At 46.2% G+C, this 14559-nt stretch overlaps 1 long non-coding RNA gene across 2 annotated transcripts in view; it reads left to right on the top strand.

Annotated features, from left to right (window-relative positions):
* LOC135920054 (uncharacterized) overlaps positions 1-8015 on the top strand; it is a 50021-nt gene extending 42006 nt beyond the window's left edge. The window contains exons 4-5 of one of the 2 annotated variants that reach the window (XR_011509785.1): positions 5807-5889; positions 7901-7980. This is a non-coding gene — a long non-coding RNA (uncharacterized lncRNA). Of the gene's footprint in view, positions 1-5806; positions 5890-7900 lie in introns of both variants that reach the window. The other variant, XR_010570147.2, reaches the window with a different exon arrangement.
* The last annotated feature ends 6544 nt before the right edge of the window (positions 8016-14559 follow it).

A 14559-nucleotide genomic window follows, 5' to 3' on the forward strand; every position in this document is an offset into this window, starting at 1 on the left:
CGTTCATCTTGACAATTTTCATAAAAAAAAGTGCTAAAGACGAAGACGAAGTCGAAGGAACACATACGACAGGACTGGCGCTACTTCCAACTGGCGTTTATTGCAAACGATCATCCATTTATGCTCTGCGCATCACGTACATCATACACTTCACCCCACTCCTTAGCATACACTCAAAGATTGAAATGAAGAGTATCATACCTGTGATTGTATGGTCAATCAGTTCAAGTGTCTAGATATATGGACAAGAACGTCACTTCTTTTTCTTGCAGAATCAAAGATGTACAGCTGACGCACTTGTCGCCTGCTTTCCTTATAAAATATGCCTCAACTATTTCTCTTTCTGTTTTTGTGTTTCCTTTCCTCAGGAAGGCTGTGTCACCAACATGGGTGTGGATGCGCACTTTTTGCAGTGCTCAGCCAAGTGACTACCATATCCTTATCTGGTATCATTGTTGTGCTCTCTAGCCCTGTTATTGAAGCACTGGCCGGTTTGTCCGATATACACGCGCCCACAATCTAAGGGTATTTGATACGGAACATCTGAAGTGCATTCGGTGTAATTAGTCCGGTAATCAGGGTGACATTGCGTGCGTTTCTGGAGCTTGTTGTATTGGAGGTTACATGCTTCTGACTATTTGCAAGGGGCTGAAAAACTAGATTGACATTGTGTCAGTTTGCCACCTATTTTCAAATTATGTGAAACTTTACTGAGGTATGCAATTACATTATAGAATATTGAAATAAGTAAAGCAGGCGACAAGTGCGTCAGCTGTACATCTTTGATTTTGCAAGAAAAAGAAGTGACGTTTCTGTCGAGATATCTAGACACTTGAAATGATTGACCATACGATCGTATGTATGATACGATTCATTTCAATCTTTGTGTGTATGATAATGAGTGCATGATGTAGGTGATGCGCAGAGCATAAATAGATTTCCGTTTGTTATAAAGGCCAACTGGAAGTAGTGCCAGTCCTGTCGTATGTGTTCCTTCGAGTTCGTCTGCGTCTTTAGCGCTTTTTCATGAAAACGGACATGTTTCCAGTTATCTTTATTTGTGGAATTGGAGCTGCAGCACATACGTGTAACGTAACCGATTGTAGAGGGCTTTTTCCAAACCGGGACTGTTACAACAGTAGGAAAATTCTGTACACTCTCCTCCTGATGATATTGCCACATGGTGTCGAAGCCATTGTCGAAGGCAACATTTCTATGTTGCTGGCACAAGGTATTTGTGTAGCGCGAAGCCTTGTGTAACTTCGTGAAAGCCAGACAACGGTCCTCCTTACCAACTTTACCTTTGAGCATCGGCACATTTTTCGTGGCACTGCCATCTCCTACGCCGAACCATCAACGGACATCGTCGAGTGCTTCGCTTCTGAGGTGGACACAGACGACGGTTCGCTCCGAGACATCGATGTAAACTCCGAGCTTACGGACGACCAAAAGAGCGCACTGTAGGAACTCTTGAACGAATTCAGCGCGTGCTTCGCTCGGGCTACTAAGGTAGGCCAAATGCCAATCACGATGCACCGAATAACGACATCCGCCGACGCACGTCCCACCAAACAACAGCCTTATCGTGTCTCGCCGAAAGAACGTGAGGCAATTCAAGCCCAAGTCAAGGAGACGCTAGATGATGGTGTCATTCAGCCTTCGCACAGTCCGTGGTCCTCCCCGGTCGTTCTAGTCAAGAAAAAAGATGGAACGCTTCGTTTCTGTGTTGATTATCGACGCCTCAACGATGTTACCAAGAACGACGTGCACCCACTACCACGTATCGATGACTCTTTAGACAGGTTGCGGCGAGCTAAGTATTTTTCGTCTCTCGATCTAAAGAACGGTTACTGGCAAATTGAGGTCGATGAACGAGACCGCGAAAAAACTGCTTTCGTCCCTCCAGATGGTCTTTGCGAATTCAGAGTGCTTCCTTTCGGTCTCTGTTCGGCACCAGACTTTCCAGCGAATGATGGACGCCGTTCTCGCTGGTCTGAAGTGGCAAAGCTGCCTCGTCTACCTTGACGACGCGGTTGTTTTTTCGGCGACATTTGACGACCACCTGAAAGGACTGTGGCAAGTTCTCGAAGCAATCCGATCGGCTAACCTCACCCTTAAGCCTCAGTAGTGTCATTTCGGCTACAAAAAGCTGACGTTTCTCGGACACGTCGTCAGTGCGGAAGGCGTTAGCCCGATCCCGCGAAAACTGCCGCTGTAGCCTCGTTTCCAACACCGACCGACAAGAAAGGTGTCCGACGCCTCCTGGGCCTTTGCGCATACTACCGGCGTTTCATCGAAAATTTGCGAAGATGGCGGAGCCACTGACTCGCCTCACGAGGGACGATGCATCGTTCGTCTGGTCCTCAGAGCAAGAGGCTGCTTTCACCGAGCTTCGACAGCGTCTGGTGCCAGCACCAGTTTTGGCCCACTTTGACGAGGAGGCGGACACGGAAGTTCATACAGACGCCAGTAACGTTGGTCTTGGTGCGGTCCTTGTACAACGGCAGGAAGGCATTGAAAGAGTAATCGCCTATGCAAGTCGAACACTATCGCGTGCAGAGACCAACTACACCACCACAGAGAAAGAGTGTCTTGCCGTCGTATGGGCGCTGGCCAAATGTCGACCTTACCTTTACGGCCGCCCATTCAAAGTTGCAACTGATCACCATTCGTTATGCTGGCTTGCAAATCTCCGGGACCCTTCTGGACTATTGGCACGGTGGAGTCTACGTTTGCAGGAGTATGACGTGACCATCGTGTAGAAGTCGGGCCGCATACACGAAGACGCTGACGCACTCTCGCGCGCCCCTATCGACACTACCGACCACGACATTGAGGACGATGGCGCTTTCCTTGGGGCCGTAAGCGTTACTGATTTGTCCACACAGCAGCGCGCAGACGACGCACTACAGCCTATATTCGAACATATGGAAGGACGAAACCCAACAATACCCCGGCATATCGCTCGAGGATTGTCGCCTTTTTGCTTACGACATGGCGTCTTATACAAGAAGAACTCCGCTTCCACCAACAAGACCTACCTTTTAGTCGTTCCAGCAGACCTCCGTGCCGAAGTTTTGTTCGCCTGTCATGACGAGCCTCCGTCTGGCCATTTGGGTTTTACGCGAAAGCTTGATAGAGTGCGCAAATCCTACTACTGGCCGCGACTTGCCGAGTGTGTTAAGCGGTACGTCCAAGCCTGCCGTGAATGCCAGCGCCGAAAGTCGCCAGCTGTGAAGCCTGCGGGATTGCTGAATCCGATTGACCCACCCGGCAAACCATTCGACCAGGTCGGCATGGATCTTCTGGGCCCTTTTCCATTGTCATGTTCTGGCAACAGGTGGATAATCGTCACCACGGAATATTTACCGCGATATGCTGAGACAAAGGCGCTGCCTCGAGGCACAGCTTCCGAGGTTGCCCAGTTTTTTATACAGATCATCGTCCTACGGCATGGCGCCCCATCCCACGCCATCGCAGACCGAGGCAAAGCCTTCACAGCACAGCGCATTGAAGACGTTTTTAAACTCAGCTGCACAACCCATCGAAGGACAACTGCCTATCATCCACAGACAAAGGGCTTGACCAAACGACTGAACAAAACAATGACTGACATGCTGTCTATGTACGTAGACGTACAGCACAAGACGTGGGACGAGATACTCCCTTACGTAACGTTTGCCTATAATACTGCTACGCAAGAAACAACACGCTTCACGCCGTTTTACCTCGTTTATGGCCGTGAAGCTGCCGTGCGACAACATCGATCATCTCGACCTCGCCCAAGATGCCAAACGTTTCGTGCAACGAGCGGAAGAAGCCCGTCAGCTTGCCCGAGTGCACATAAAGCAACAGCAGAGCATCGATGCGCACCGTTGCAATCTCCGCCATCGACATGTCGAGTTCCAACCTAAACTGGTGGTGGTTATCGGCACCTCCTGGGGTGTGAAGGCCAGTTTTCTGATTGATTCGGTGCCCGCACAATAAAATCGAGATGAGTTCAGTTGTAACGAACGCGCGTGTATGTATGTGTGTGTGCATGTGTTTATGTATGTATGTATATATATATATATATATATATATATATATATATATATATAGATATATATATATATATATACATATATATATATATATATGTGCGTGTGTATGTGTATGTGGATGTATATATGCATGTACGTAAGTATATCATTTAAATAAATAAAAAAATACAAACGAAACAAACTAAACACTTTGTTAAAAAAGAAAAGAAGACGAGCTAACATAAAATCAGACATTTAGAGACTCGAATGAAGGAAAAGAGGCGGAGAAGGAATTAGTTCTGCTAGTAGGCTTTACAATCGGTGTCATTTACCTAAGGCAGATAAAGCAATCTGGGCTTCTGCAGGCTGTGGAAACCGGTAGAGAAAAGGGAAAAAAATTGAATTCCAGCCTGGAAAGAAGACGCCAGGAAGAAAGACGACATCGACAAGACAAGCCAGACAGAAGATAACCGGCAAGACAAGAGGACACCAGCAAGTGAAGACGGAAAAAAAAGAAAACATTGCAAGTCAAGAAAAGACAAGACAGAAATAAACATTGTATAAGTACGCATGCAATATTACGAAACAGAAGACCGGTGTAAGTCAAGACATACACTATTGGTACTATGTATTGTATTTATGAATAATAAATCCCGCAACCATCTTGTTCCCTTGGCTTTGGTTTCCCTGGTGGTAGACTCCCCCCCATTATTTTAAAGAAAATTATTTGACCACGTCATTTTCATTTATTTTTCTAATTTGGCAGCCTGCAATACTTCGGTGCAGCAGGCAGGGCTTAGTGTCCTATTTTAATTATTTTACTTTTATTAATTTTTATTGCCCAACACAACCTGTATGTAACCAACGCGCATCGCTGTTGCTTCGTTAGTTCAATCTTCGTTGTTTAGACTGATCCAGTGACCAGGAAAGGATTCGATTCATAGTCAGCTGGTCTGTGTGCTCGTGGAACGAGGTGCGGCCGGAGGAAACGCCATTTGCGTTAAACTTTTCCTTTTGCTTCATTAATTCCCCGAGTGACGGCTCGCCGAGACGGTGGCGGATCCTCGGAACCATATATCCGAGATATGGATAAGATAAGGTGCAAAATAAAATTATGCAAAATAATGCAAGCCCTCCAATAACCATTAAACCCATAAGGAATATGAGTGTCCCCTGCTAGTTCCTCTGGCTTTTCCTTAATTGTACCGCACTTTTCGTGCAATATTGGCAACTGGAAACAGGAGTTGCAAGGAGTTGAGAAATTAAGCGATCTACTAAGGGAGAGAGCAAAGTTAACAGTCAAACAGGAAGGAAAAGCGCAAATTAACAAATTTAACCGTTGTTTGTGAAACTATTTATCGATCAACATCTTTTTTATCTAAAGCGGAAGTATTGAAAACGCCCCCGGAAGGGAAGAATAATTCCGCGTGTTTTGAATGGCGCTTCTACAGTTATCAGTCGAGCCACCTGACGTAGCCACTTCTCTGCTGTGCTACAGTGGACGTTTTTCTAACCTTCTGCAGTGGGCGCAGTACGTCTAGAACCGGAGCATCCAGCGCTCTACGTGGTTGTACGGTACTGGTTGCCACGCATCGCTACTCAACTTCCCAAATAACAAGAGTAGGCTTTGGCACTTAAATTAGTAGAGCAGTAAACGAGGGGTCCAAAAGAACTGTGATTGTTCCGCAAATATACATTTCTGTATAATTCCTCCAGAGCTAATTCAAAAAATGCTATCAGCATTGTTTATTTTACACTTTCCCTTGTTTACTTGTTCCTGGCAGTGTTCTACCTACGCTTCTTTCATGAGCGAGTTCATTTGATGTGGTGCCTTGTTTGCCAAGTTAAGGAGTGGTACATCTCACAGGTAAGCCTGTGAGATACACCTGATTTTAATTCTCTTTTGCGGGTTTACGCGTCTTTAGGGCGAATGGTGGGCATTATTCAGATTTTTGCTAGTAAAGGCACCTCCCCCCCCCCCCCCCTCATTTGCACAGAAAAGTTAGCTGGGGTTGCTTCCCCCCCCCCCTCCCCGAAAAAAAATCCTGGATACCATGTCGCACGCCAGCGATGAGCCCCACAGAAGGAAATAACTACATACAGGAGAAATAACGAAAGCAAACATCAGGGAACACAATGACCATAGAATATCATTTGGCATTCTACAAAATCCATCATGATCGGTGGTCTTAACGGCACAGCTTTATGCGCAAAATTCGTGGCTAGTATTATGTGGCAATGGTAGAAAATCACTTGCGAGAACACGAGACTAAGCACCCAGTACAGCACGGAGGACGTGGATGGGCTTGGATGAGTAAATGGAAAGCGCCGACGGTGCCGCGTGGAGCGAGGAAAACAATCTCGCACGATGAAAATGCATCTCTCCTCTTCTCCGCATGTGGAAAAAAGGTCACGCCCTCTACTGCGCGGTATAAGCGATGGCTGTACGTGTGAGCAGGAAGGGGGGAGGCCGCCTACACATCCGCTGTTGCCAACTTACAATGGAAAAGGGAAAAAGAGAGCGTAAAAAAAGGGACCACAATCTGAAATACAACACATGAACAAAAAAAAGTGCCTTTTCTATACCTGAAGGCTGATTTTTGGGACAAAAAGTACTTTAGTTTGCTCACCTTTTCATAGTTGTTCCTTAATAAAGGAAAATAGTACTGTAAGTGCATTAGCTCATAATGTGGATTAGCTCGACGCTTTCGAGAAATGCTTTTTAACGCAGCTGGACAATAAAGCTTTAGTGCTGCTACTCAAACTAGGATGCTGTGCTGTACGATAGGTAATCAGTGCAAGGTGAAAGGCATGATAGCTGAGAAAGAAGCTTGTTACGGAAGAAAATTTTTCGAATTTCTAGAAGATGAGGCTTTTCTTTGAAAATATAATCTGACCGTTAAGCCTTCAAGACCCACTGAGCAATGGAAACTGTAAGCTCCGAAGCCCAAGGTTGTTTGTCATAGTTGAAACACTGGTAGTGCGGAAATTCTCAAAAGATATAAAGGAAACTGATAAATTTTGGACTGATTTTATTGCATGGACTAGATAGCGTTAACCTGAGTTCCAAATCGCTGGCAAGTACTCGAGTTCAGCCGACTTCCCGTTTGACAAAGCGGGAGGTTGAGATGCGTTGGTGCTTCATCAAAATTTGGACCTAAGTATTTGGAGGAATGGAGCTAACGTACGTATCACAAGGCAGACCGTTCATAATGTGCACGTTAGGTACCTATAGAAAGTGACATGCTCTAGTGTTGTTCCGGCAATCTTGTAATCGTATAATGTGGAAGATTTACTACAGTGGGGTTAACTGCGTGATCCCACATTTATTCGTCTTTAATGTCATTACTTGCTCATTGCACCAGTCACTATGTCCTGCCTTACTATACGCCAAAGTTATCCAACTCGTTAATTATATAAAATGAAACAGCGCTATAGTCAGCAAGAAGAAAGTAAACATGATTAAAAACAATTGTCCGGAAGTTTTGGTTCCGTCAGCAAATAATTTTATATTAGATTTCATGGTATCGTCCAGATCACTAGTATACAAAACGTCCCTGATAACTTTTGCCAAGCCGTTAAAAAACTGGTACATCATGCAATTATGTGATACACGGTGCTCGCTCACACCTTTTCCGCAACGAAAATACTTTTGTGCGATTTATTATCAGGCTAATAAAAGAACCATAACTAGACAAGTGTAAATCTATGGATTGAGGGCGTGACTTCCTGTGAGAAACTGTTACTGCTTCCTGAAAACATTCCATTTATTCTTGTTCATCACGCTATGTCCTGTGTAATTATTTTCTCGTGGTTTATTCATAACGCGCGAAATATAAAGTAATCCAGTGTTGGCGTGGTTTTCTGGACTTTTTCAGGGAAAAGGAAGGCCCTGGCTGCCTCATTGCAGAGCCGACTTCGGGACCATTCCACCTCGAGGAAGAAGAGAGCACCGATCCCTCTCTCGCTCCCCCACAGAGCACCCCTTTTCTGATGCAAGATTTTGCCTATTAAATGCAGAAATAAAGACGTTTTAAAAAAAAGAAACTGGCTAGATCTTGACTGCGCGTCCGCGCACTGCGCTACGCCAACGCGACCGAAAGAGAGTAGAAAAAAGAAATTCAGGATGTATTCCATCCAGTGAATGGGGTTGGACAGCGAAGCTGTCGGGTGACCACCATGTACGATATGGCAATGAGACAAACAGTAAACGTACGCAAACTTACGCAACACCAGTCAGAACTTTGCCTCTGAAGGTACGTCGGACAATCTTTCTCGCACCTGCGGTGCTGGTGCTGAGTCAGTCGTTGTCACCGGTGGCCTTTCAGCCATTTGCGTTCAACCGCGGTTGCTCAGACCGTGCTGCCTTCTAGATTTTCAATATGTGTGGCCCGGGCTCTGCTACTGTCGCTACTGCTCCCGCAGAAACATTTGTGATGTTATTTACGAGGTACTTCGTCGTGAGGCGCGAGAAAGCTATGATCCGGCACGACTGTCATTGCCCGCCACTCCACCTATTTTACCGCGCCGGCAGCCAGCGTCCGAGCGTAAACAAACTCGACCCCGCTCCGCAATGGTGGTGGCGGTAGAAACATTTATTGCCAATGATATGAATGATGGGGGCGAATGGGGCACGCCTATGGTCAAGCGCCTATAACACGCGCTAAGAAACCCCCTCCATAGTGCCTATAGGCAGAGTTTTATATTCAAGGAGCAAAAGCCCTTACGTTTTCTCTTTCGCATCCGCTATTACTCGTGCCTGCACACAATCGGCTGGCGATCCGTCAAATGACCATCGCGTGAAGAGCACTGCCTAGGAGATAAAAGAGAGTTTTAGTTCAGTGGACGCAAGGCGTTGGGGCCCCAAGCGCTTGGGTGCGTTGGCGTTTGTGTATGCAAGCAGAGAGACGTTATATGCTAGCGGCCCCAAACGCAAGCCGCGCTGAGGTCGCATGCGCTCCTAGCGCTATGAGTGTCCGATCTTTGCTGCGGTATCATATTTTAAATTATGAAATCAAGCATATGAAGTAATGTACAATAGGCTATCTTTATTAAAAACAGGTAATATATATACAAACGCTGTCTGTCGACACTAGGCACAAGATTGATAAGATTATCTACGCCCCTACGTTACGACTGAAGCCGAGCCGAAGCAATCCAAACATACGTTTGGTAAACTGTAATTAGGCGTCTCGTGCAGCATATTCCATTGTGGTCTGTTTTGTACATTTAAAGTCTCCTGCAAATTTTGACATGCCGCCGTTGCGGCGACAGCGTGTTGGTGTGCTCTCCGACCAGCTTATTCACTATGTCGGCTGTGAAATGCACATGTGCACGCGCCCTCGCTGGCGCAGCCATGTTCTCCGTCTTTGTGTCGGGATGGGCGGCTTCTATTGGTGGTTCTCGCTTCTCGTAAGCTCTTGTACACCACGAGGGTCCCATGGGTAACGTTACCTCTTAGAGGCAGCGATGTTTTCGGCCGCCCCAACAACCCAAGGACGCATGTAGGCGTAGCAATCTGTGCATGCGCAGTACCGTCGCCCCAGCTCTTGCGTACGCAAGCCGCTTGCGTCCACTAATCTAAAGCTCTCTAAAGAGCGCGCTGCCAAGGAGCTGCCGCTTCTCCGTCGCCCGTCACATGCAGCCGACCTTGGGCACTATTCTGGACATTCCGCCCTTTTCTTCGAAGCGTGACGCAGACGCGACGCGTTCAAAATGCGCTGATAGCCCCGTCTTGCTTTCGGAATGTGACACAAACTTGACGTTTTGCCTAAGAAACTGAAATAAAGGCACCTAATCTAACGTTCTTGATAACGCAAAGCTGTTTTCCTCCCCAGTAAAAATAAAGCAGCTAGCTCAAAGCGCACAATTATTCCGTCGAAAACGCTTCTCGCTTCCGTCGTCTGCTTCATTAGCTAGGATGCGTTCCCGGAAAACTGAACGGGTCATCGTACGTTGGTGCCAACGCGCTTGTTTTGTACCTCGAGGCCAACGTACCCGACTGAACAGTGCTGATGAGCACACATCCTAGGCCGCATTATTGCTATCTCGCGAAACGCAAGGTATGCGCAAGGGCCTTAGCCTGACTCGGCTGGCTGAGAAACAGCCGAATATCACCGGTTGCGTTGCGCGCGCCAGAGATATTCGCTAGTGCGACGCAAGCGCCGGCGCTGCCATCTCTTGTTCATTTCAATGGTTAATCGCACCGCGAAGGAAACTTCAAGGCGCCGCCTTGCGTACATTCTTTTTCATAATTTTCGATTGTGCAAAAAGGCATCAATTTTGATTACAATACAAACGCAGCAGTGGAAAGCGGACAATGTTGCAGAAAGTTTGCTATGTTCCACCAGTATTATATCGTATAAACGCGTTCTTTTAATACATGATGGGCCAAAACACAAATGCCAACAACACCCGAGAGCGTTGCAAATACTATGAGCACGCGTTATGAACAAAAAATTTTCATGGCTCCAAACGACGGGGAAAACCTGGCGATACGCATTCTTCTCGGCCACCAATTCATATGAATGCTAATTAGCATAATTCGCACGGCTCGTCGCACCACAAATTATGGCGGAAAATCTCTCTAATGGCGGCCCAGCCCAACGTCACGCAACGTCAAAGGGACGTTTACGAAACGGTCCTTCCTGTAACGCTCCTCACAGCATATTCCTTCAGCCAATCAGCAAGCTGGCATGGCGCATAACTTGAATCCCCACCACATATTCGCGAAATTGCAGATGCTTTGCACTGGCTTCTTATACGCTACCACTCACTTTCTTTTTGATGCGCGAACGTCGCAATATAGCTGCCAAGGACCCAACAGATGCATTAGCCGATAAAATTTGTTGCTCCACGTCACGTTTCGTCATCTTGATGAAAACGCAAATTTGCATTTTGCAAAACTTCCGTTTCCCGGCACAAATTTCAAGGCACGTGAGCTCTCCACCGCCAATAAGGGAGTCAACATGGCGGATAATGGCGGCCTTGCAGCCGTCATGCGTGTCTAGAATAGCGCTCTTTGTTCACCGAACGTGCGCTTGAGAGCAGCACGATACCACTGCGCAAGAGCTCCATCACGCGTTTTTTTTTTTCGTATTTCGCTGGCTTTCTTTGCAACCCTGAAAAAGGGACTACGTGAGATAAATCGTACAGGAAAAAATCGACCCGTGTTTTCTGAAGGTGCTCTACAAATCTGCGTACCATACTTGGGGTCAACAGCCAATAATTAAAGAGTTGGGCAATTGAACTTAATCAGTGAGTTATGCGGAGAAAAAACAGAGTTACTATGGGCCAGAGCGAATAGTATGCACTCGGTTCAATTCACTTGCGACACGCTTTTCATTTTTAGAATCTTGGCTGAAGTTACGAGTGGCACCCTGTATATTCCCGGGTCTTTGGCGCAAAGGAAGTAAGCATGTGCTCTCGAGCGCCCGTGCTGCGTAACGTGGCCCAGACAGCCATCATCTCAAATAGATAGTTCATGTTCGCACAATACAAGTGAACGTGCTAATGTGGTCAAATGGTTAGAGCATCGCACTGATCTGCTGGGGGTCCGAGATCATCGCGCGTGTAAGTCTGTTCGTTTTAAGTGCGAGCTGTTCGGCAAGACAACACGAGCACTCAGAATTGATGGCCAGGGAATTCCGGGAGGGTTCGAAAAATAAGCTTTGCTTTTAGGACAGGCTCCACTCATTGGTTAATCGCGGCAACTGTCTGATCATTGCTTGGCGGACGCAGGCGGAACACCACAGATACTCAATCATCCACACATACACTTCCACCTCTAGACGGGTTGCGGAGGTCAGGCAAAGAGCCGATTTAGTTCCTTCAGACCATTTTTGGCACCGCTAGTATAGCGGCGCGTCGGCGGGCTATCAAGCGCCCCTTTTCGCATTCCGTGCGCTGCTGGTAAAGCATGGGAAAATAATTACGCAGAACACAGAGGGTGATGAAAACGTTTGAATTCGTTGTTTTAGAACGCAGTAACAGTTTTCCCATCGGAGGTCACGTACTGAATTCAAATATAAAAACTTGTTTACATAATATATTTAAGTTTGCCGGATTTTCATGTCTAAAACTAATGATATAGTTGCAGAAGAGGACGGACGTCCGAAGACTATAGGTCGCATAAGCGCACATATTTCCAGTTTTTGTTAGCCAGCTTGCGTGACGGTAGCTTGGACATCCTGTGTATTAGGAAGAACAAGAGACCAAACGGAACCCTGGGAACACGGGAATCTGCGCGAAAACATCTGAGTCGCCATAATCGTTAGTGTTACAGATTGCACAGTGTTAGTCGGAAAGCACTGAATAAATTTTGAAATATTATGGCCAATTTTTAACACATTAATCTAGTGGAGAAGTAATTTATAACCTTGTCAAACGCTTTTGCGAATTAATGGAAGCTACGACCAAGAATTTAACCCTTGTCTATGACGGATGATGTGGAATGATGGAAAGACAGCAGTTTTTAATCTCATAAATGACTCTTCCGGAAGCTATGGTATGACTCTACAAAAGAGTTGCTGCCTATAATTGATGCCAGGAAAAATTATATCACGTGTTCCATAAGCTTACATTAAATACTAGCCAGAAAACAGGCCTGCTTCTTAGTGGGTATCGAATTTTCAGAGTTCACAAGGGGAACCCTCCTTCTCTTTCTCATTATATGGAAATAAGGTACCGATTGTAATATCACGCTCATTCTTTAGAGCAAGTCTAGCCTATAGACAGGGTAATAGTGATGTCAAAAGCTTTATCAATGAGAAAGTAAAAAAAAAAATTCACCGACGATTACGATGCTCCCTAATCGGAAATTTTAGTTTAGTGCAGCGCTATACGTGTTTTCTTTTCGTGATTTATTAAGGCAAAGAATTTGAGAGTAGCAGAGTCGGCGATCATCGAAAATCTGATCTGCGGGTCAAGCTCGTCGGCTTTTATGCATGACTTGGTGAAGGCTCCAGTGTAATCACTGGTGCGGCGTGGCTTCCAGAAAGTATTACACAATTCGCGTCGAGCACACAATCAGATTACAAAACAATCACAAACGATGGCAATCGAAACAAGCGCCAACGAGACCAGCCCAAGCTAACAAAACAAGCGCGAACGAGAGCTGACGCGAGCAGACGATGGTACGAAATGAGCGGTCAGGCTGAGACCCCATACAAGTACGCTGAGTGGTCGGGCAGGTCCGCATGATACCAGTTTCCCGCACGCACATCACTGAAAGGGCCGCTCTCTGTGTGATGTGCGCCATTCGCGGCTCGCGTCTTTCATCTACCGCTCCGTGTTCAATCTTTCATCTTTCGCTGTGCTCGTTCATTCGGCTACGCGGCCGATGCCGCCGACGCTGACGATAGCCGCAGGAACGGGCGCCTAAGAGCTGCGCTCTAAAGAAATAAACAATGAGAACCGTTGTCCTTCTTTTAGGTCCTTTACATCTCTCTCCTCTCTCTCTCTAGGTATGGACTATAAGTATGGAAAGCTATTTGTTTATGGGTGTAGAAAACAATTGCACTGCACTCTACCTTTCCAAGCATGTTTGTTTTCAGTATTTGTCTTGCTCCTTGAACACACAACAATGACAAACCTTACGTTACAAACAATGAAAAAACTGCGATGTGATTTGGTTCTCCGCAAGCGGTGCACTACTGTAAAACAATTAACGTTAGCAGCCAACCAAATGTTCGTGTTGTTGAGAAGTTCATGTTGTTGAGAAGTTATGTTGAGAAGTGACGCACACAGAATTTTTTATTACTGAGGGACATCATGTAAAATAACAGAAAACTATTCTGAATAAATATATCGCACCAATAGTACCGATGACACGACGATTTGTATGTCTCTGTATATACGAAGCTAGATGTATTTCTTCACGCGAACGAGTACGTAGTGTGCGTGTGCACGTGACTATATGTGCGCATGTATGTGTGTGTGTGCGGGGGGAACGCAATATGAGAATTTGTACCCTCTCCGGTCATACGCCGAACAGGCGCAATGGCATTAAGATCGAACGTGCAGAGCGCAGGACGACCGTGACCAGCTAGCCGGCGCTCTCTCATGGGAATTTCCCATTTTGGTACTTATCGCGTGTTCTGAAACATAGTCTGAAAGGACGTACATATATGTACATACGGATGCACGCATACGTCCGTTTCAGTTCTTACCAGCAAGGTCGATAGCATCACCACTTCCTTGGCCAAATTTATGGACCGAAAGATGCCTGGAACAAGAAGGTTGTACCTTCGGCAAATGAAGCATCCAAGACGCTGGTGCGAAGCACGCTCATTATGTCATACAAATGTACACGTCACATCTTTCCTCATGACTTGAAATGGAGCATGATTTTGAATCGAGTATATTGCGTTTCCCAGCATGATGCAAATTCCTTTCTTCCTTAATTTTACATCTCCAATGAAAACCGGGTATGTATTTTCTTGAAGTGTTCTTTAATTATTTATGCATTTTGCGCAGGGCGTTACTTGTACCGCCCGTCAGCAAAGGCGCAACAACATTCGAACTTGCTGCGACTCCG

The sequence above is a fragment of the Dermacentor albipictus genome, unplaced genomic scaffold (assembly GCF_038994185.2).
Source record: "Dermacentor albipictus isolate Rhodes 1998 colony unplaced genomic scaffold, USDA_Dalb.pri_finalv2 scaffold_20, whole genome shotgun sequence".
In the NCBI taxonomy this organism is placed as follows: domain Eukaryota; kingdom Metazoa; phylum Arthropoda; class Arachnida; order Ixodida; family Ixodidae; genus Dermacentor; species Dermacentor albipictus.